Raw genomic sequence first — 24,062 nt, 5'->3', positions numbered from 1 at the left:
ATCGGAACCACGCGTATTCCCGCTCCAAGGAGAGGCAATGTCTATATGCTCAATTGGAATAATGCACTCAGTGTGCAGGGCATTTTTATAGTTGCTGTCCATGGGCTTGTCTTTCTCTGTACTGGGCTGCAGATAGGATCGTAATGGTTATGGGAGGCATCTGCAGCCTGTATGTGGGGAAAACATAATAAAGGCTGGAGTGGGGTGGGGTGGCGTATGTGAAGCTTTCCTGGGGCGGGGGGTTCTCCTTGGTAGGTGACCATGCAGACAGTCTCTAGATTGGGAGGGCAGAGGTCCACATAGGGCATGGGCACGTCTGTAGTGATGGGCTCAGGGGGCAGGGTAGGAATGTCGACCACAACAACAATGGGATCCAGTATCATGGGGCAGGCTGGAGAACAACAGGAGGAAGTCCTACCTTCACACTGTGAGGTTCCAGGTAGATTTCTGGACAGTGAGGGAGGGAGCGTCGAAGTTCATTTCGAAATAGTAATGCAGAAGCACTGTCTTGTGCTACTGGAGTTATGGTGCCATTATAAATCGAAACTAGAAGCAATTCTGAACAGGGGGGGACAGGGGCTGTGTGGGAAGAGCACGCTGCTGGACTAAGGGGCCCTTTCTGGGGGCACCATCTAACTTGTTGGTGCTGCAAGAGTGAACTGGAGTCTGATTAGAGAGAAAGTAGGAAGACCTCCGTGCGAAGAAAGCCATTGGAACCCATGCCTTTTTCAGCACTGTAACAGGGAAATGTAGGAGTCTTTGGTTTAACATCACAGTTGCTGCATTTCAATATTAGCATATAGGAATGTGAAATTTGGGAATGCAGGCGACCATTAAGGAGGCACACTGCAATATATATGGCATTCCATCAATGGAGGCTTGTCATGTTCTCCCCAGAATTGGCATTTATAATGGACCAAAGGGCATCCGGTCATTAATGATGAGCAATTTCTTGTTCATCAGTATACCAGATCAGAGATTGGAGCACTGAGCTAGGTTAGCTAGCGCATGTCAAACCTTCTCATACCACTGAGGGATTCTGATGTTAAGTATCTGGAATGGCATCTCGGTCTCCTCAATGTGTCTGTTAGCGCCTCAGATACAAGGCTGCATCAGCGACAAGGTTAGTGCGGCTGAAGCCACAATAAACTATTACAGTTGCTATTGCTTACAGATTGTGAGCTTCACAATGTTCACCTGTTATTTATTCATCTATTCAATCCATCATTTCAGTGAGAAGGAAAAAACAATTGTTGATCCAAAGCTCAATGCTGCTTTTTTGAAGGTTCTAATTGAATGGAGGAGCTGAAGGAGGGAGATGCGATGCCGGGTGCAGCTTCAGGAGGGGCGTCTGCGAGTTTCAGGGTCAAGGGGACCCAGAAAAGAACATGAGGGTCAGGAGGATAGAACCAGACAATGGAGGCGACTCACCAGACCTAGGGTATACCAAAGAAGACTCTCCTATTTACAAATGATTGACAGACAATGCTGCACACATCTGTGCTTGTCCTGAGCTCTGACAGATCACATCTGCCACATTCTTCGTGAAGACCTGGCTCCCTGTGGAGTTGACGGCTATCCCCTGCCAGTGGCTTTGAAGGCGACTTCTGCACTCAACCTTTTAGCCTGTGGGTTGTTCCAGGGATCCGCGGGGGACCTGTGCGGCACCTCACAGTCCACCACACATCGATGCATCAAGGAGGTCACAGATGCCCTCTACAGCAAAGCAATCGCTATGTGAGCTTTACACTCGATGGAGATAGCAAGGCGCAAGATTCAATGGGTTTGCAGCTGTCTCAGGCTTCCCAAGATTGCAGGGTGCAAGCGACTGCACCCACATGGCTTTAAGGGTTCCATGGCAGCAGCCCCTAATGTTTATCAACTGTAATACCTACCATTCCACCAATGTTCAACTAATGTGCAATCATCAGAAGCACATGAGCGTTTGTGCATTGTACTCTGGGAGTTGCCATGACTCATACATCCTGAGTCACTCCCAGGAGCCTCAGACTTTTGAAGGGCCTAGGCGTCTACAGGGATGGCTGCTTGGGGGATAAGGGCTACCTACTGAAACACAGGCTCATGACACTGGTGTGTCGGCCTCAGTGTGGTTTGGAGGAGAGATATAACGCAGCTCACAGCTTCACACAATCCCTAATCAAGCAGACCATTGGCATTCTGAAGATGTGCTTCCGATGTTTGGACCGCTCAGGTGGGGCACTGCAGCAGACTCCAGATAGGGTATCCCCTATCATTGCTGTATATTGCGCCCTTCACATCCTGGCATTGCAAAGAGGTGATCCCTTGCCAGAAGGTGAAATGAAGGAAGATGAGAGCTCCTCAGATGATGAAGATCAGGAGGCTCAGGAACCCGAGGGGGATGATGAGGGTCAGGTTCCACGCAAAGAAGCCATAGAGGAAGCACGACATGGGAGATGTGCCCGTGCCACTTTAATTGCTACAGATTCCAGGAACAGTGAAATGAAGACAAGGGGAGATGGCCACATTTCTCCTGGCCCTCAATGCCATTCCACTGCATTGAAAGGGATGTCCAACCAGTCACATCAAGAGCTAGTTCAGCATTCGCACTTGCACCTTCCTCCCTCATGATTCACTAGGGCTTGATCTCTAAGAAGGTCAGCAATGGTCCCTGTATGTGTTGGGAAGTGAGTTGACTCAAGAATGCTTTGAAAACTTACTTGAAGCAGTTGTCGCCACATAAATGAGAAACTACACTGGCCAGTGAGATGAGGACAAGGTTGGGGAACTCTGCCTCCCATCCATGCCTTGTCCTTTTCTGCTAGCACTGAGGCAACACAACTGCTGCTAATCACTCAAGGCTGCTGAGTTGCCCTCACACAATAGTTTTTCATCGGGAAAAAGGGTTACAAAGGCTTTAATCACACAATTCCAATAAAGGTTTTAACACATCTCCCTGACATCTGCAGAAACGATCTTCAGTGAGGTTGACGTCACATGAATGTGAATGAGACTATCATTGAGTGGGAGAATGGCTAAACATTGAAATAAGAAGATTCCAATGTACATGATCACAACATCTTCAGTTGACCAAGCCATTCACATAAACATCAAATGTATTAACAGAAGTGCAATATTTTTACAGTGGTAGCACACCCATGACTCAAAAACACTTTCAATATTTATTAATTTTCCTGACCCTACCACTACACCTGGGTGCAGCCCTGGCATCCGCAGCAGAGCTGGAGGCAGCCTGCTGGCTGCTACGTCCTGATATCTGTAATGACCTTGGTGGACATCCTCTGGTGGGCTGAGTCCTAGAGGGCCCTGGCCTGATAAGGGTCTCCTGCTCAGGGGCAGATACACCCTCCTCAGCCTGAGCAGCTGGAGTGGATGGGGTCACAGGGAGACGGGCCTGTGAGTGGCTGGACATCCTTGGAGTGTTCTGGGAGGAGGCCCCTGGGATGACGAATCAGCTCCCAGGTGATTTGGAGCGATACTCACCTGTGCATAATTAATTAACTTCCAAGTGTGGAATGGCCCGGGATTTCCCGCCATTTCAAGCAATGGGATACGTGCTGCGGAACTTGCCCACCATCGCACTTAGTTTCAAATGCAGGAAATTCTGCCCATAGATTCTAAACTTAGAACATAAATAAAAACTTACATTTAACATTTTTTTCCACTTCCCTTCCATCCTCCTCTTTGGCCTTTGATTTGTCACTCAGTGCACATTTTGTTTCTGCAGTTGATAAATGTTGTTATCGTCTCTGATTGTAAACTTCTGATTTTGATTTTTAGCACTCAGCTTTAATTGTGTGTTGTTGGACTATCACTGATCTATAATTAAGTTTGCCTCTTTCTCTTACCTCACAGATGAATCTTCAGTATGAGATGCTGCAGTAATAAATTCTATGGCAAGAAGAGATTGGCATTAATGGTTTCTCCGAACTGACTGGTCCATTCCCTCTAAGAATTTCATGTGTTGTACTAATGTTGTTACAAAACAGATGAATTTGTGGCAAAAGTACATTTTGCCATAATTAGATGTAGGAAAAGCTCAAATTATAGGTTGCATTGAATCATTCTAACCAATTCGATTAATATTGGTCTCACAGTGCAGACAATATTAATGCACCTATCCCATCATAGCCTAAACATCTTCAAAAAAATCGTCTGCACTTTCTATTGTGAGAATGGATGTTTTTTTTCTCAATATTTTTGGGGAGTATTGTGTTATTCTGTAAAGAAGTCTGGTGTGTGTGTGTGCGTGCGTGTGTGTGTGTGTGTGTGTGTGTGCGTGATTTAATTAAGCTGGGCAAAAGATTGATAGGAGTCAGGTTGCCTGGGCGGTTTAAAACATGAAAAGGATAGCGGTAAAAGCAAAATCCTGCGAAAGTTGGAAATCTGAAATAAGATACTGATACTATTTTTTAGCTCTGAAGAAGAGTCATATGGATTTGAAACGTTAACTCTGTTTCTCTCTCCACAGATGCTGCCAGGCCCACTGAGTTTTACCAGCATTTTCTGTTTTTATTTATAAAAGGATAGAGGTGTTAGGTTTATGGTGCAAAAAATAGGTTAGATTTAACATTTGCATTTTTAGATAAATTAAGAGTTTGTTTGAATATCAAAGAGTCAGTGATGGCAAGAAACATGTTTGCATCTTGCAAGAGTTCCATTGGTAAACAGGGAGGTGGTGGCGTAGTGATAATGTTGCTGAGCTAGTAATCTGGAGGTCCAGGCTAATGCTCTGGGGACATGGGTTCAAAGCCCCCATGGCAGCTGGTAGAATTGGAAGAATCAGTTAATAAATCTGGAATATAAAGCTAGTCGCAGTAATGGTGGCCATGAAACTATCATTGATCATTGTAAGAACTCATCTGGTTTGCTTTAGGAAGGAAATCTGCCATCCTTACTTGGTCTGGCCTATATGTGACTCCATATTCCACACCAATGTGGTTGACTCTTAGCTGACCTCTGAAATGACCTAGCAATTAGAGATGGGCAATAAATGCTGGCCTTGCCAGTGACACCCAGCAAAATAATTTTAAAAAAGTAGTAGAGGTATTATATTTTATTGCCCCGAAAACAAAGACAAAATATATTTGGAAGGATTTGAGTTTCAAAGAGGTGCAGGAACAATGTAACTGGAAATGAAAGGGGAAAAAAGGTATTTTAGAGTTACTGTGGAGAGCTTAGCTGGAGATATCTGGAGCTGTTTGAGCTGTTGAGCTACAGTTGGAACTGTGGGCTGGGAGAGGATGCAGTTTGAACCAACCATCCAGTCAAGTCAGAAAAGTCTTGGACAGCAACAAGCAGTTTTATTCTGAAGTGGATTCCATTGTAGATTGGAAGGGTAGTGGTCATGTGGTATGCCTTCATTAAAGCTACAGCAGTTTACCTTGTGTAATATTACAGGATTTTGTTTATAGTTAATATCTATAAGGGAGTGTTACTTGGAGGTGTTTACTTGTGGGTCTGACCAAGTAAAGAGTCTTTTTGGGGAATGCTTTGTAAGATTAACCTTATTTGGGTAACTGTAATCTTGTGTGTTTAAGTTTTCTTTTATTCTTGTTAACAAAACTTTTACTTTTAATTTTTAAAATCCCATAAGTGTTACTGGACCTCTTACTCTGAGATCAGTATGTTGTATTCTCATTTTCAGAATATAGAAAAAAGGGTAAGCCAAGTTTCCTTCTGGGATTTGGTTTGCGCAGAAATTGACACTGGCTGTGGTCATAACATTATTTCCACAATGTTATCGATGGGGAGCTTCAAGTATCTATCCTGATCCTCTATTCTTCCTCACCTTTGTGCTGTCCTTTGGCAACATTGTCTGCAGACAGGAGATCTGCCACTACCCCTCTCAACGACTCTACATTATCGAAATGTTGGTCTAGCATCCAGTCTTGGATTAATTGAAATTTCCTTGAATTAAACCTTGGGAAAATTGAAGGCATCAGCTTCAATCCCCACCACAAACTCCCAGCTCTCGTCACTGATTTCCCTTCCCTGGCCATTATCTCGTGTTGAAATATGACTATAGGCACCCTAACAAATCCATGTCAAAACTTGAACAAGTATGTTGCTTCTACTGTTGAGTTCAACCCAGTTAAAGCTCTGATATTGCATGACTCAAATTCTGCTAACTAAATTAACAATTAGTTTTGACTGCAATCATTGGGCAAGAATTTAACTCATGCAAAATTATTCACTTATACAGAATTAAAATTGGGCCCAGTATTGTAACTGAATCTTCTAATGGTGCGAACTGTCATGTTTATAGGTATCATTAAATGCAGTGCTTGTTAAAACCACAATGAGATTTTGCTTTTTCAATAATGTCTTCCAATGTGGTAAGAATTAATAGTAAACCTTTGCAGGATTTCACTTACATTAGCCATGGGCTGTGATAGCTTTTTGTCACTGAGTAGGTTTGCACAGGATGAATCTAAGCCATATGGTATCACATATAAAACCCCTGATTTAAGTGGTAATTCCCGATCCAATTCTCCCTATGGGATTATTAATTCAATTCATTCTACAGCAAATAATTTTACTTATTTCCAATCTGCCACAGAAAAGAGGAAGCAGAGATGAACTTAATGCTGCAATGAAACACTGCCAATGTGAATTCATATAGAGTTAGTGTTCTCCAATGTGTTAACTCTCTGTTATTTTGAATAGCTTGCTGGATTTACACATTAATTGATTATTAAACTTGTCGTAGAATGTAATGGCTGAAACTTCACATTCCAAGCATTTTTTAATGACAGAATTGTCAATGCAATGCTTATGAACCTCTCTGGGCCAGAAAGAGAACAATTTAAAATGTTTATTGTCAACCCTGCCTGTTAAAATATCCAATTTAACATTTAAACTTTTTCTCTGACTGTTCCTTTCACTTTTTTCTCTCTCTTCTAATTCTGTATATAATTCTCTCTCTATTTCTCTTTCTGTACTTGATTTAACTTTAATTCAGCCTCCATGTGTCCTTCCTTCTGTGTCTTCCTCAACATTTTAAACTAAGGAGATAAGGTTAATGAGGTAGACCCACCATTCACTAAGATCCCAGATGCCCTGTTACCTCTGGCATGCCATTATCAGCTCATAATTCCAGCAAGTTATGTTGCAAAAATTTCCAGCTGAAGAGTGTAGGAAAAGTCTAAATAACGGTGCACGCCACGAGATGCAAGATTTGTCTCAGTACCCTGAAGCTGAAGAGAAATGTTTAGATACAATATAAATACAAGCAGTGTTTTATGTCTGCTGTCCTCATTGAACTTCAGGGAGAGCTTGCTGTGTATCTGGTCCATTAATAATTTTCAAGGTACTTAAATCCTATCCACTTTGAAGATGGGGGACCGAAGTTTCATGTCTGCATTGTGAAACAGGAGTCAGGAAATTCCCCGATGTCAGGATTTTTATCCGGGGAGGTGGGATCAGATTAGAATTGGGCCTGCTGACTCCCACACTGGCATGTACGTTTAATTGGTGGCAGCAACAGAGTTGAATTTTTCTGTAGAGACCAGTAACGTGCTTCTTTATTTATTCTAAGAATCTGAAACCCAGACATTTACTAAAAGAATGCAGCCACAAGGTTCACGGCTTAAATCGAAAGAATTTTTCTACACAAAAATCAAAGAACATGAATACTAATTACGACGCAACTCTTTTAGCCAGCATATAAAATTTCAACTGAACTCTGCTTGAAGGAGATGTTTCCTGCAGCAAGCTTGTTATAAACTAAAACAAACCCAAAAAATCCTACTTGAGACCGGAGCCACAATCTGCTCAGTCCTATTGTTAACTTCTTGTTGACCCTTTTCTAATTGTTTATATTCCAGGAAAGTTGGTCACATGAGCATTTACTGGAAGCAAGGTGCTTTACCAGAAACCACCTCCTAGAGAAACCTAGTTCTTAAGGAGACCATCACCCCAACATAAAATATAGGTTTCTTTTCCCCCAAAAGCAGACAGGCCAACAAGGCAGACCAACCCCGTCTTGGGATCTATAAAATGGCCACTATTGCAGCCTTCTTCATGCCACCAGAAAAACAAGAAAGCCTCCAATAAAACTTCCCACTGTAGCTTGAATTGTTGGCTGTGAGTACTTACTATCATTGCTGACGTCATTGCTGGCCACTAGTTTGTTGTCCCTGTAAAGGTTGGCCCAGTATGAAAGGACTCTCAATAAATCCCAACCCATTGCATGTTCCATTTCTGCCCTGATCTGCTGCCTGTAAAGACTCAGTGCTGAGGAGTCTGCTGGAACAGCCTTTCTCTGCTCTCCCCTGAAAGTGGCTGCATTCTGCCAGGTTAACATGCAGCAGGTTACAGCACCACTCTACAGATGTGCGCAGCAGTCCAGCTCAGGGGCAGCTCCCCACACTCGGGCCTCAACTCTACAGCTCCTCACATTACCTCTCTCCCTCCAATCTCAACAGAGAAAGGCAAGCGCTAAGCCATCCCTAGGCTACTATAAGGCTTCATCCAAAGGTATGTATGTCTCACAAGGAGAACTGGCCCCTTAGAACATTACTGCATAGTGCCAATGTGTGCCACCCTGGCACTAGCATAGCAACAGTGAGGTCACCACATTTGTACACAGTGAACCCATCACTGGCTTTCCGACCACAAAGCACCATCCCCTCTCTACCATGTAATCGTGCCAAGCTACTGGTGCACAAAACATATGGTGAACAGACATAGTGACCCATGTACTTCATCTGCTCCAGTGACAGAATGTCAGAGCCAGTCAGGAGAGCCGGGATACACCAGTTTCATGCTTCAGTTGGATATCCTGGTGTAGGTGGACAGTGATGGGAGAGACATCTTCTACTTGGTAGGCTGCAAGATGTCCCCGATCCTGACCAAGGGGATGTGGCTTTAGATTGCACAGGTGCTGAGTGCCTCTGTTGAGCACTACCACACATGGGTGCAGCACCATAAGAGGCTTCATGACCTGCTGCATTCTAAAGAGGTGGGTGAGACATCCAGCTATTGAGTGTCCCCCCTTGGATCACAGCCTGCAACATGCAGAGCAGCTAGAGGACACACAGAGCATGATGCTTCTCAATCTTGGAGGAGTGTTTGGGCAGGTCACTGACACAGCGCCCAGCGCTAATGGGTAAGGCTGTTATGTTAAAGATGAAATGCTGTCTCAAACCATATGCAGGAGCAGTCCTTCTCCATGAATCACGCCACGCCTTATCTCCATCGCCTCATTGTCCTTTCAGGAGAAACGGACGGGAAAAGACCAGGATGTGGGACACTAATGCTGAGGTAGTTAAGGGCCGTGGAGGAGAGAGCCATGGAGGTCGCCAGGGTCCCATTGCGAGATCATGTTGGTTATGGTGAGTCCCCTATTCCAGGTACATATGGCTGTGGGGCCATGCACAGTGTTAGGGTCAGTGGCACTGGGTGAGGGGCACAGCACCATGTGCAGGAGCAGGTGTCTGAGGCAGAGGCATCTTTGCACAGTCGCCCTCGGACTGGGGAGGAAGGTTGCAGTGATGCTCTGCAGGGCAGTGAGGAAGGGCCTCAGGAGTCAGTTTGGGGCTTAGGTTTTGGACCTGCAGCAGCAGATGTGTGGACATCTGGCAGAGTTTCCTGGGGATTTGCAAGTTTGTGAGCTTCGAGTGGAAGGGTCCATGGGCCAGGTGAGCTCAACCATGTCTCGGGGCTTCGAATGCATGAACTCCACCTGTGAGAGAGTGGCCAACCTCATGAAGAGACACATGTAACAGCACCTGGTGTGCAGGCAAGAGCAGCATGATATCCTGTTCAGGGTGCATGGCTTTCTGTCCATAGCCTGGACCAGTCAGTGTAGAGCCTGAGCACTGATGTACATGGAGTCTGTGAGGAGCTGCGAATCCTGAACAGGACACTCTTGCAGGTGGCCCAATGGTGGCTGGTGGAAAAGCCCAACTGTGCCTCAGTAGCAGACCCAGAAGGAAAGAACAGTAAAAACTGGGAAATAAGAATACTAGTCCGAAGTGGTCTTGCATACCTTAAAATGGAACACCTGTAAAACTGGGAAATAAGAGGACTGGTCTGAACTGTTTTTTCCTTCTGGGGACCCCTTCATGCTAGTGGGAAAGTACACCAAGGGCTGAGGATGTTCCAGAGGAGGATGAGGGTTCAATACAGATTGAAGGAACCTCAACATCCTCGGCTTCCTTGGGCCCCCTGACAGAGGGAGGATCACACTGCAGATCCCAGTAACAAAGGCTGCCCCTGCAAAGAAATAGGCAGCACATTCGCAGGAAGAGGCCCAACATGTCCCTGCCTGACGAGGTCGGTCCTTTAATATTTGGAGTCCATATGACCCTTCTTCAGAGCTACAGAGAAGTAGAAATGTGATGAAATTTATACTGTTTACGGGGGTGTGGAGCAAGTGGAGCTGGATGGAAGGCCAGCGATATGTGGGGGCAAAGGAGAGATTGACAAAGGTGTCATGAACAAAAGGTCAAAGGGAGCGTTAATGATAGTGGTAAGGGCTAAAAAAGGGCCAATTAAGGCCCGCCCAGTGTGAAATGCGAGCGGCAGTACTCAGCACTGTCTGTGCAGGCGGGATTGCAAGCGGGGCGAGCACGAACTTCGCGCATGTGCGCGAGTGAACACTTGAAAATCATCCTGAGGCGCAGAGCTGCCACCGGGAGATGAGGAATTTAACAAAAAATAATAAAGAAATTAAAAATGTTATAAAACAAGTGACTCTGTTAATTAAATTTAAAATTTTTAATTTGATTTTTATTTGCTTTAGGAAACCTCATCCCGCCTGTGGATGAGGTTTCCTAAAAAGTGCGAAGGCTGCTTGGCCTTTTCGCCTGCCTGCCAACCATGAGGTTGGACAGGCAGTGAAAAATTCTATTTAATCGGTCCTCTAATGGCCTTGACAGGCCTTTTAATTGTTGACGGGCACGCTGCTGACTCCGGCGCACGCCCACTGAGTGAAATATCGTGCGACTGATCTTTGATGTTGGGACACTTGCCCTATGTCAACGTGCGTCATTTTATGCTCAAGCTGGTTGGGCACACGCCCATCTGTTGAGCTAAAAATTTTGCCCATAATAGGTTGTGAGTCAGTGGAGAGGGGGAGGGGGCAAGATGAAAAAGGTGGAAGTTTTGATAGGGTGGAGGGCAGGGCAGATTAAATGACAAAAGGTTTTTGTGGTACAAAAGCCGGTTGTGTTTAATGAAATTGTCTGCTCCATGCCATATTAAAGTCACTAGTTTATGTAACGGTTTGTATTCTATTTACAGATTTATATCAGAGTATTTACAAAATAGACAGAACTCATCAGGTTCTCTCTGGTGCCAGTGGAGATGCAGTCAGTAGACTGTCTATAGGTGACAGTTGTATTGTGAAGGGTGTTGTCTTGGTTGCCGTCTATGTGAAAGTTCAAGCTTTGTCCAGTTCCAGGCATGTATTCCAACATCAGCTACTCAGGGTTCCCTCAGCTGAACCGCTGCTGGGTCAGTAGGTCCCTTGTAACAATGGTGTCCTGCCTGGATCCCTCTCCACATCCCCATGCTCCACCCGGCGGCTCAGCCTCCTCTGCCTCAGAATTCACTGGCCCTTCCTCTCCATCCTCCTCCTCCAATGACACTGGGTCTTCCTCATCCTCTGCCACCTTAAGCGCCAAACCCCTCTGCTGTGCCATGTTGGGCACCACATGACCACTCGGGAGACAGTGGCAGGCGGGTATCAGAGTGCTCCACCAGACTGGTCAAGGCATTGAAATCTCATTTTGAGAAGGCCTATTACCTGTTCAATGAGTGTCCTAGTGTAGAGGAGGCTGTCTTGTACTGACACTGGAGCTCGGTCTGAGGACCTCTCAATGGGGTTAGAAGCCACCTCCTCAGAGGATAGCCTTTGTTGCTCAGAATCCATCTGCATACATGAGGGTGGAGGCAGCCTTGACTCGTGGAGTGTGAAAGAGTCATGGTAGCTTCTGAGAAAGCATGGACAGTTGTGCAGGAAGTTCTTCCTATGGCTATAAACCACCTGGGCATTGGTGGAATGATACCCCTTGATGTTAATGAATCTGTTTGTCTTTCTGTGGGTGTTTTCATGGCCACATGGGTGCAGTGTGTGACACCCTGGATCTGGGGGAAGCTGCCAATCGATGTGGAACCCATTGACCTTTGCGCTTGTGAGGCCGCATCAGTCAGGAAGCTGATGAAGTCAGCGACCCTTGCGAAGGCAGATCTGAGACGGTGTAAATGCAGCAGTAAGTGGCCGACTACGATATTCCACAGGCCTCAGCAACAGAACCCTGAAAGAAACCCAAGGTGAAGAAGTTGAGGTCCAAGGGGACCTTCAGTGTTACTGGCAGGGCCTGTCAATAGGAGATTCTCATTAAGGAGGGTACAGAGGCCAATCACTGTCTGTCTGAACAGCTCGAGTGCTCAGACATCTCCAGGTGGATGAGCCTGTTGCAGTACACACGGCACCCAGGGTGTTGGCTCCTCCTCCTCCTCAGTGTTGGCTGTTGAGGTTGTGCCTTTTGCTGCCTAGGGAGCCTTCATCGTGGCACGCGAGGCTGCTGCTGCAGCTGTTATGGCTGAATAGCCTTCAGGTGTGAGTGAGCTGCATCCATGTCCAATGGGGTTGAGATTTTATCAAGGCTGACTGAATGGGCTGATGCTCCATTGGTGGCAGAATCCTGGCCAGGCCCTGATTGTTTGTGCATCACATTCCTGCCTCCTCCCCACCTCCCCTTCCTGGTGTAAATCCAACACCTTCTGTAGGCTTTTCTGCTGGAAGTACAGTAAACATGTCCTTACTCACACACTTTTCAGGACTTTCTCACATTTTGAAAGGCCTCTCACACTGTTCCTGACTGCACTAAACTGGCATGGTTTACTCAGCCTGTTGAAGCCTGCGTGACTCCATGAAAATTGCAAAGTGACTGCATCAGCAGGCCTCTTAATGACACGCTGACGTCCCTCTCTCTTGACCCAGCCCTTTCCTGTGCCAATGAAAATGGCTGCACTGGAAATGGGGGTGGGAATTCCAGATCTGGCTTCCACCCGCAAATTTTTCATCCCAAACAACACACTTCAGCCTTGTGTTGGAATCACAAAATCCAGCCCTTTGAACTTTCCCCTTTAGTTCCAACTCTGATAAGCTGAGGAGCTTGGTCTATTCTCTAACTTTTGGCAACTTCATTCTTTTTCCTGCCTTCCCTTTAGTCCCTTCCTCAGCCACAAGCTTCTCTTCTTTTTTCTTTAACTTTAGCCTTGGTAACATTTTACAAAGGAAAATACAGAATGAATCACTCAACCAAAGCTTGCATTTTGTGCCTTATCATTACAAAATGTTTCGAAGTACTTAATAAAGTAGTTTAGTGCAGTGACTATAGGCAAACACAGCAACTGTTCTGAACAAGCAAGGTGTCACAAATAGCCATGAGAAGGGTGACCAGTCCATCAATTTTAGATGGTGTTTGTTGAGATATTGGCAGGATACTGGGGAGGGGTTGGGGCACAGCTGGTGGCTTCCTGCTTCTCCTGAAATACTTCAAGATTTCCAGATGAACGAATCAAATGGGCAGATGGAACCTAGGCTTAACATTTCACCCAAAGAACAGCAAGATTGGCAGTGAGGCATTGCCCTGTATTGCAATGGAATTTTCAGCCTTGATTATAAACTTAGACTCATATGGAGCTCAAGCTTGTCACATCCTGGACCGAGAACGTGACCAGCTGGGCCAGGAAATGAAAAACTGACAAAAACCACCAACCTCATCAGTCAGTGCTATCGAGAGCTGAGTTCCTGCTCTAAATTGCTGGTGTTCAAAGTGCAATATGTTTGTATCATAACCATTCCTAATGTGAATCTGGCTGTAGGATCAGAATCCCACCACTCAAATATACAGAGTGCCCCAGAGTTTCCCAGCCACAGCAGAGGAAGGAGCAAAGAGGAAATACTCATCTCTCTTGGTCCTTTGAACTGTTGGAGATAGAATAACTAAAGCTCCTATGTGGTATCTTTGGCGTAAATTCTAATTACTGTCTAGCTCCAACTGAGCAAACTCTGCCCTTGCTAATCCTTTGATAATGTCACTGTCAATTAGCTAACTGGATCCTGCTGGTGACTCCTATGGTCCCATCTGGAGTGCTGGGTATGCCTCATCATGGTTCCTAGTTTCAAAACAAAAACCCTCAGGCTGATCTTTTCCCCTGTTTTTGCTGTTTCCCTCTTCACCCTGCCACACAACATGTCTTTCTCTAACTTTATCCATAATGATTCAGCTAAACCCACTTGAAAAATTGCTTTGATTGCACACCTTATCCATAAGGCTGAGAGAGAGAGGGTGGGATTGGGAATAATAACCAGGGGAAGATCCAAAAATATAGGAGAAAATTAAAGGGACAGCAACACAGAATGGAAAGCATGTGGGATAGACTGAATAGAATATAGATAGATTAAAAAATGTAGTATAAGCAGATGTGTGTAGAGAAAAGAGAGAATTAAATAATGAAAGGATGTCTAGGGAAGACTGAGGGCACAAATTGACTGTAGGTGCTTTTGTGTGTTGAGCAACAACAATATGCAATAAAACATCCCAAAGTGCTTCATGGGAGCATTTTGAGGCAAAATTGGACATTGAGCCACATAAGATTATGTTAGGGCAGATAGCCATAAAGTGGTTAAAGAGGTAGGTTTCAAGGAATGCCATAAAGGGGGAAAGAGAAGTAGAGAGATGGAGAGATTTAAAGAGGGAAATTTCGAGGTTAGAGCCCAGGCTGCTGAAGGCATGGCCACCAATGGTGGAGAAATTAAAATTAGGGATGCTCAAGAGGCCCGAATTAGAGAAGCGTAGATATCTCAGAGGGTTGTGGGGCTGAAAGAGAGATAGGGAAGGAAGAGGCCTTCGAGGGATCTGAAAACATAGATGAGGATATTTAAAATCTCGACAAGCAGTCAAAATATGTAGCAACACTGGAAGAGCCAAGAGAGGCGGTGGTGAGGTAGAGTAGGGTGTCAGCTTACGTGTGAAAACTAATGCTGTGCTTTCAGGTGATGTCATCAGGGGCAACATGTAGATGAGAAATAGGAGGGCGGCAAGGATAAGTCCTTGGGGATACTGGAGATAACCGTGTGGGAGCAGGAAGAGCAGCCATTGCAAGTGATTCTCTGGCTACAATTAGATAGATAAGAATGGAACCAGGTGAGTGCAGTCCCACCCAATTGGAAGACAGCAAAGATGTACAGTTGCATATTAAATAATTTGATCTTCATTTTCACTTGACAATGAAACTACAAAGAAACTGATCAAACAGAAAGACCTTATCAAAGCTAGAACACATCATTTAATATTTGTTTCCTAGTTGTCAAGCATATTTTTTGTTTGGCCTGTTTCACAGCATTTTGCTTTCTGGTAATTGAATTCGGATGGCATTCCAAGCTGTACCTCCAGCCACTCTGTACCTGTTACCCATTTCCTAACATGACATATTTTATGATTTGTTAAGAGAATACGAACATTTTAAATCTGTCACAAAGAAGAACATCTTGCTTTCATTCCAAGAATCCCTGAACACAGATATCTTCATATGAAAACAATGAATATGAAGCTTAAAGTATTATATTGTCTGCATTATTGGCCGCAATTACTGCACTGGACAGCATATAAATCACGCTGAGAGCCAATGTTGTTCCATTAGTTTCTGCACCTGTGGCCCTATAACACCTCACATAAGGTCAACTAACACAAAGTGAACTGCCCTTCCAGAGAGTGATATGAAAACACTCATATCTTCTGATGGGCAATGATAACACGTAAGCCCGTAAACATGACTCTTTCTCCTTTTCTGTGCTTTTCTTATCCATTTTAATTGCTTTTATTTCATGCCTCATTAAGGTAAAAATATACACAGACTTTGGTCCCACTGCTAAATTTGGGAGTCTTTTTTTTAGAGGTCTGACAAACTTTAGCCCCCTTTAAATATGTAAATTATGGGTCGAACATTTGTTAAAGGACCCTTTTTAAAAAATCACCATTATGATCCTTGAGTTTCTTGGTTTGGGTGAGTGCTAGTTGCACAATACTGTGTCTATCCCGAATTTGAAATTGGGCCCAAACCAATTTGTCAGCTGTTGTTTTCCCATTGCTAGTTTATTTTTACGTTCTATTTTGTTTTTCACCCACTGAAAGTTTAATTTGACTGTCATTTCTCACTGCTTGACTCTGAGCTTCTAATCCTTTCTTACTGTGTATTGATTCATCATAATGTTTCCCCAAGAACTTAGCAACACAGGCAGAATATTACGTTTGGTGTGCAGGCGCGCGCCTGACATGCCCGAGCGTAAAATGACGTGCGATGATGTCGGGCGTGCGTCCCGACGTCATCGCGCAGCCTCGTGATATTCCAATCAGTGGGCGCGCGCTGGAGTCAGCTGTGCGCCCGCCAATAATTAAAAGGCCTATTAAGGCCATTAACAATCTAATTAAATTCAAATTTACGCTACCCGTCCAACCTTATGGTTGCCGGGCAGACAAAAAGGCCAAGCGGCCTTTACATGTTTTAAAAAATCTCATCCACATGAGGGATGAGGTTTCCTAAAGCAAATAAACATTAAATAAAAACTTTACTTTGGAATTAAAAACATGTCCCATCTCATGTGACAGAGTCACATGTGGGGACATGTTTTATTACATTTTTATTCTCTTCATTTTTTTTTACACGCGCTTAAATCTCTCTGAGGCACGGAACTGCTCTTTCTCACACATGCGCAAACTGCGCGCTAGGCCCGCTCGCCCTCCTCCCCCCGCCTGCACAGGCAGCGCTGAGCCTTAATTGGCCCACTCGCATGAAATCACGGTGTGGAGCCGATCACGAGCGGTGGTCGGCCTCCCAACCTCCCCCGCCCACCCACCTCGAGCACCCCCGCCAAGGGCAAAATCCTGCCCATAGGAACATAGGAACAGGAGTAGGCCATATGGCCCTTCAAGACTGCTCCTCCATTTGATAAGATCGTGGCTGATCTGATTGCTCTCAACTCCACTTTCCTGTTACCCCAGTCCACCCTCTTCCATAACCATTGACTCCCTTATCTATCAAAAATCTATTTAACCCAGCTCTGAATAAATTCAGTGACCCAGTCTGCACTGCTTTCTGGAGAAGAGAATTCCGCAGATTAATGACCCTCTTCGAGAAAAAAAATCCTCTTAATCTCCGCCTTAAAGGGGAGACCTCTTATTTTTAAATTGTGTCCCCTAGTTCAAGTCTCCCCCACAAGTGGAAACACCCTCCCGGCAGCTATCCTATCAAGTCCCCTCAGGATCTTATATGTTTCAATAAAATCACCTCTCATTCTTCTAAACCCCAATGGATACTGGTCCAACCTGTTCAACCTTCCTTCATAAGATAAGCCCTTCATCCCAGGAATTAGTCGCGTGAACATTCTCTGAATTGCTTCTAATGCAATTATATTGTTTCTCAAAATGAGGAGATTGAAACTGTGCACAGTACTCCAGATGTGGTCTAACCAAGGCTCTGTACAGCTGCAGTAAAACTTCTCTACTTTTATACTTGATTCCCCTTGCAATAAAGACCAACATTCCATTTGTCTTCCTAATCACTTGCTGTACCTGCATATTAACTTTTTGTGATTCATTTGCCAGGGTAACCATATCCCTATGTACCATTGAGTTCTGCAATCCCTCTCTATTTAAATAATATACTGTTTTTTTATTCATCCTGCCAAAGTGGCCAAATTCACATTTTCCCACATCATACTCCATCTGCCAAATTTTTGCCCACTCATTTAACCTATCTAAATCCCTTTGTAGACTCTTTACATCCTCTTAACAATTTACTTTCCTACCTATCTTGGTGTCATTGGCAAATGTAGTTACCATACATTCGGCCCCTTCATCCAAGTCATTGATATAGCTTTTAAATAATTGAGGCACTTGCACTGATCCCCATGGCACTCCATTAGTTACAACTTGCCAGCCCCAGAAAAGACCCATTTGTCCCTACTCCCAGCTTCCTGTTAGCTAACCAACCCTTTATCCATGCTAATTTATGTTACCCCCTACAACATGAGCTCTTATATTTTGTAGTAACCTTTGATGTGGTAACTTATTATATGCCACTTGGAAATCCAAGTGCTCCACATCTACAGGTTCCCCTTTATCCACCTTGCTTGTGAAAATATTTAAGAAGTGTCCAGGTAACACATGGAATTTATTAACAAGAAGCCCAAATTGTTACAGAAAGTTCACTTTTCTCACCCTGTCCACTATATTTTCCCAGATACAAAGCACGGCCAGAATTTTATGTCCTGTGGGTGGGCATGCGCCCGACCCAGACGGGCGTGAAATCGCGCGAGATGATGTCAGGTGAGAGTCCCAATGTCATCGTGCACTTGCATGATATTTCGCTTGGCGGCATATGCAAAAGTCGGAAGAGCGCCCGGGCACAATTAAGTGGGCAACTAAGCCCATTAATGCCCCAATTATAAGTGATTTTTCATGGCCTATCCAACCTTATGGTTGGCGGATGGGCCAATCGGTCAGTTGGACTTTACATTTTTTTATGAAACCTCATCCAAAGGTGGGATGAAATCTCTGTTAGGATTTAAAATAAAAAGAAATATATCTGGGGGCTGTTTTTTTATGAGGTTAGTTTTCAGATACTTGATTGTGCTTCATGGACATTTTTTGCAGCATTTTTGGCCTTTACTTTTGTAATTTGCAGGTCTGCAGCTCCTTGAGGCGGCTGTCTGCCTTCAGGGAGCTCTCTCGAAGCACTCACCCACACACGCGGTGATGTCGGCACCCACCTTCTTCCCGGCCCCAATGGCTGATCCTTTCTCTGGGCTCATTACACGTTAATTGGCCAGCCAGCGTAAAATCATGACTGGGGGCCGATTCCTGGCCCGCTGATCACACGCCCCCGACGAGCACAAAATTCAGGCCCACATTACAGAAAAGCTTAACCTAGGTGAGAAGTGGTTTTACAGGATATCAGAAAATCTATTTCTTTACTCAAAGGCTAAGATTGCAAAATTTGGATCTGTATTGCCATAGACTCTACAACTAAGTCAATAGCACCTCAGCTGCAACTTGTTGAGTGGCTCTTAAAATAGTCCTGGAACAGGGTCCATCTTGATTCAAGAGTGAAGAAGGAAGGTCTTGTTGACACAGTTGTTGGCTGGTTTTAGTAATCTGATATTGCATTAGTCTGTTCATATCAGTGACATCTTGATCTCAAACATTCAGCAATTTCAGGTGCACAGACACCTACATGTGTCATGGCTGATGTGTTACACTGTGTGGGATGTGTCCAGCGGTGCCTCATCATACATAATTGAATTTTGCGCCACGCATATTATGTGGATGAATCATGATTTTTTGAATTATTTTTAATCCATCCTTAGTAGGATATTGATACATTCCATTGTCATGAATTTACTATAAATGCTCAAAGTCTGACTTTTTTTCCATTCATTTTATATTCAGGTGGGTGACAATCCAGTACTAGAGCTACAGAGAGGGGAGGTGCTAACCTTCATCCCCTCATTTCTCCTCAGGAAACTATGTTTAATAGCAGAAAGGTCCTCCTCTGAAAAGTCAGTTGTCTGGGTGTTCGCCCTACATTTCTGTAGTAACATAGTAAGTGTTGAGATCCCATAAGAGTTAATCTCTGCCTCCCATTCCCCATCAATGGAAGGTGACATTTGTCTCATGTACCGCTAATGTGTATACAGCATTGAACATTCACCATCAAGTCGATAGAGGCCCTCTCTAAAGCAACAACAATAACAACTACAGCAGCTTATATTTATGTATTGCCTTTAACGTAATGAAACGTCCCAACAGGCTTCACAGGAACATTATAAAACAAAGTACGACATTGAACTTCATAAGGTATTAAGTCTGATGTCCAAAAGCAGGATTGTAGAGCTGGGTTTTGTCTTAAAGGAGGAAAGCAAGGTAGAGAGGTATAGGGAGGGAATTTCAAAGCTTGGGGCCTAGACAACTGAAGGCAGAGCCATCAAGACTACAAGAGGCCAGAATTAGCGGAGCGCAGATATCTTGGATTATTATGGGACTGAAGATTACAGAGATTGGGAGGGATGAGGCCATGAAGGGATTTGAAATCAAGGATAAAAATGTTAAAATCAAAAGATTGCTTGACAGGGAGCCAATCTAAGTCAGCGAGTACAGAGGTGATGGGGGAACGGGATTTACTGCAAGTTAAGACATGGGCAGCAGAATTTTGCATGACCTAAATTTTACAAAGAGTAGAATGTGGGAGACCAGCTAGGAGTGCATTGGTATAGTCAAGTCTATAGGTAACAAAGGAATGAGGGATTCAGCATCAGGTGAGCTGAGTTAGGTGCAATGTTACAGAAATATGTGGAAATAGGTGATCTTGGTGTTGGCACGCATATGATGTCAGAAGCTCACCTTGGGATCAAATGTGATACCAAGATTGCAAACAAGGTGTTTAATCTCAGGCAGTTGAGAGGGAGAGAAATGAACAATAGTTAGGGAATGGAGATTGGAGCAGGGACTGAAAACAATGGCTTCAATCTTCTCAATATTTAATTTGAAGACATTTCTGCTCATCCAGCCCAGAATGTTGCACAAGCACTCTGATAATTTGAGAGAGGTGATGGTGAGGTAAATCTTAGCGTCATCAATGTACATGTGAAAAGTAACGTTGGTGCCTTTGGACGATGCCGCTGAGGGGCAGCTTGTAGATGAGAAATAGGAGGACCCCATTGTATTGGTATGTTATTCATAAAGAGTTCCTAACTAATTGTGTAAGTGTATATTGAAGGTGCCACGTGCGCTGCTGCACTGCAGTTAGGTGCCTAGCAACAATTTATCAGTCAACAGCGCATAATGTGATCTGTGAAATAGATTTGAAATAGAGCTCCAGCACTTTCTATCTATAAGTGTCATTATTTCAAACCTTTGGGAACCAGAAGGCATTACTGGTTGTTGCAATGGGATTATTTTTATTATTATTATTCAAAATTTCCTTTATCAGCAAGGGGAAAGACTAGAGAGCTACAACAATCATCCCAGCAGTACGATTTTTGTTTACTGAGCAAGGGATTCCTAAAAGAATAATGCATGATAATGGAACCCAATTCACCTCCAGAGAGTTAAAGGAATTTGCTGAACAGTATGGGTTCAACATCATCACCACGTTACCCAAGGGGACATGGATTTACAGAAAGACACATCCGTATGGTCAAGTAAACTCTCCTGAAATGTTGAGAGACAAAGGGAGGTCCAAACCTTGCCTTGTTGTTACTCCGATCAACACCTCTCAAGGCTCACAAGAAATCACCTGCAGAGCTACTATATGGCAGAAAGTACAAGACAGCTCTGCCAAGCAAGATACACCTTTCAAATGGCCAGGAGGAAGTAAGGCAACAACTCACTGATGCAAACGTAGGAGTAAGTCACTTCAATAAGCATGTTAAATATTTACCTGATTTGTTGAGAGGACAAACTGTACATGTACAGGATCCAACCATGAAAACCTAGAACCCAAGGTTGTTGGTGAAGCTGACATTCCAAGGCCATGTGAGTCTGAAACCAATAAGCTAATGAGATGGAACAGTGTCCATATTCAAGCTACACCTGAGCTGGAAAAGCAGAAAAGATTGTCAACAACATCAGCAATATCACTAACCAGCGAGTCAACAGCATCACTAACAAATGGTGCAACATCAACACCACCATCACCAGCAAGTGACACATTAGTGCCTTTAAGCACAACTACAATAACAGGAGCGACATGCACAACATCGCCTGTGCAGTGTGCCAACTCACCACTGAGAGTGATGAATGGCGCGGTGTCAGCTGTGGCTCAGTTCATAGCACTCTCGCCTTTGAATCAGAGGGTTGTGGGTTCATGTCCCACTCCCGGAAAAACCAAGAACTGTGATTGTACTCGAAAGAGTTGCTGTCCAATTCATGCATTAATTGCACGCGAGAGGCTGCAGTCCCCGTATTGTTACAGAACTGAGAGTGATGAATGCCAAATCCATGAGTTGGAGGCACAGCATCCCATCACTTAAGTGATATTGTGAATAATATTTTGCTATTATATAAATTTATTGTATTTTATTAAAACAAACTTCAAAAGATTTTTAAGGAGTTCAGTTTATTTATGAAAGTCGATTGTTAATCTTCTTCAGTTTAGACATAATGGGGGAGAATTATCTCCCTGCCGGGTGGGCCGGTCAGGAGCTGGCCTGGGTGGGCGCGGAGCCGATCGCCGCTCGCAATCGGCTGCGCGCTGCCATTTTACGTGGGCAGGCCAATTAAGGCCCGCCTAGCGTAACAAGCGTCCGGTAGCGCTCAGTGCTACCTGTGTGGTTGGGGGGAGAAGGGAGAGTCGGGCCTGTGCTCTTTCACGCATGCATGCGAAAGAAAAACAGCTCAGAAAAACCCAAACTGCTCACGTTTGCAGCTCACAAACTGCAGATCTGGCCCAAGTCTGACTTTATGAGGGATTTCTTTCTTTTCACTCTGGGGTCAGGGTCAAAGTGTATTTTGTGAGGCGCGATGAAGTGCATGAAGAATGTGGGTGCAGAGGCAGGCCAGTTAGAGGCCTTGGTTCTCGAACAAAGCAGCCCAGCTCCCAACATCATTTAAAGGCCTTCTGACGCTTACTCCTCACCCCCTCACACTGCACCCCACCCCCATGCCACCCCATTCCCCCTCACATTCCTCTATGCCACTGCATCAAAGACATACTCTGTTACTATAATGGCTCATAAAAGTTCAGTAGTTCTTGGATCAAATAAGATCAAGCCAAGCATCCATAATGAAAGAGCTGTCATAACAAAAGATTCCAACTCCACCGACAGAAAAGATATCCATTTCCATTTCAAAGCAAAGTGCCTGTCAGTCAACGGGGGTGGGGGCGGGGCGGTTCGGGAGCGGAGGTGGTGGCAAGTGCAGACCATTTTTCTACCTTCAGAAGCAGGGCCTGGTCCGCCTGGCACACATCATCTGCTGTGTCGTAACAAGTCCAATTAAATCAGAGCAAAAAAACAACCTGCTGAGGACAATGCTTGCTTTACATTTTTTCAATACATTATGTACTTTCCCCGTTGGAAAAGTACTGTAATGCATGTGAACAATCAAAACGTTTGTCAATGTGAGGGTCAACTTAACTTTGCAGGACAGATCCCTGTGATGAATCACTGCATTAAAAACATATTTATGTTATGATACAGCACCTAATAGTGACATTTGAAGGCATCAAAATATCTTACACTTAGCTTTCAGAATGTTTCCAACTCCTCAGCAGGTTTTCCATTTCCTTCACAAGCGCCCAAACTTGGCATGCTTTTAATGAGCTTTCACCAGGTGAAAATGGTGTGGGGGAGGAAATCTGATTTTCGTCATCCATTTAAAATGGGGAACCCTACTTCAGTGGGGGTGGTTGTGCATTTTGCACACTAGACATTCCATGCCAGAAGAAAATAACGTGGGGCTGGGAATGTGGATTTTTTCTCAAAAAAAAAATCACTCGCACATTGAAATACATCTTTGACCCCTGACGAAAATTCAGCTCAAAGTTTCACATCAAGGACCTTTCATAAGAACTGGGAAAAGCTGGGGATGTAATAGGTTTTGGGCAAGGAGTGGGTGAGAGAAGGACAAAAGGAAGGCCTGTGATTGGGTGAAAGACAGGAGGGGTTGAATGTCAGAAGAATTAATCTTCAAGGGCCACAGGGAATAGTGATGGGACAAGAAAAGAATAAAAAGATGTGCCTACAGCAGGTGTACTGCTGACTAAAGGCAAAAATAAGAAAAACTGAATCATGGAAAGGAAGCAAAATTGAGCTACCAATCTTTTGATTGGGCACTTTTCAGCCTTCCAGGCTCAATATTGAGTTCAACAATTTCAGACCATTACCCCATTTTGCTTCCTTTTCTTTGCGTGTTTTGGCTTTTATCTTCTTTTGCTCTTTTTAAATGATTTTCTTGCCCCATCATTTGGGTCTGTCAGACTAACTCCGCTGTCATTCAATCTCTCCTGTCTTTCACCCTATCACAGATCTTCCTTTTGTCCTT

The sequence above is a fragment of the Cetorhinus maximus genome, chromosome 11 (genome assembly GCF_964194155.1).
Source record: "Cetorhinus maximus chromosome 11, sCetMax3.hap1.1, whole genome shotgun sequence".
Taxonomy (NCBI): Eukaryota; Metazoa; Chordata; class Chondrichthyes; order Lamniformes; family Cetorhinidae; genus Cetorhinus; species Cetorhinus maximus.
Note: the sequence above shows the minus strand (reverse complement) of the source record.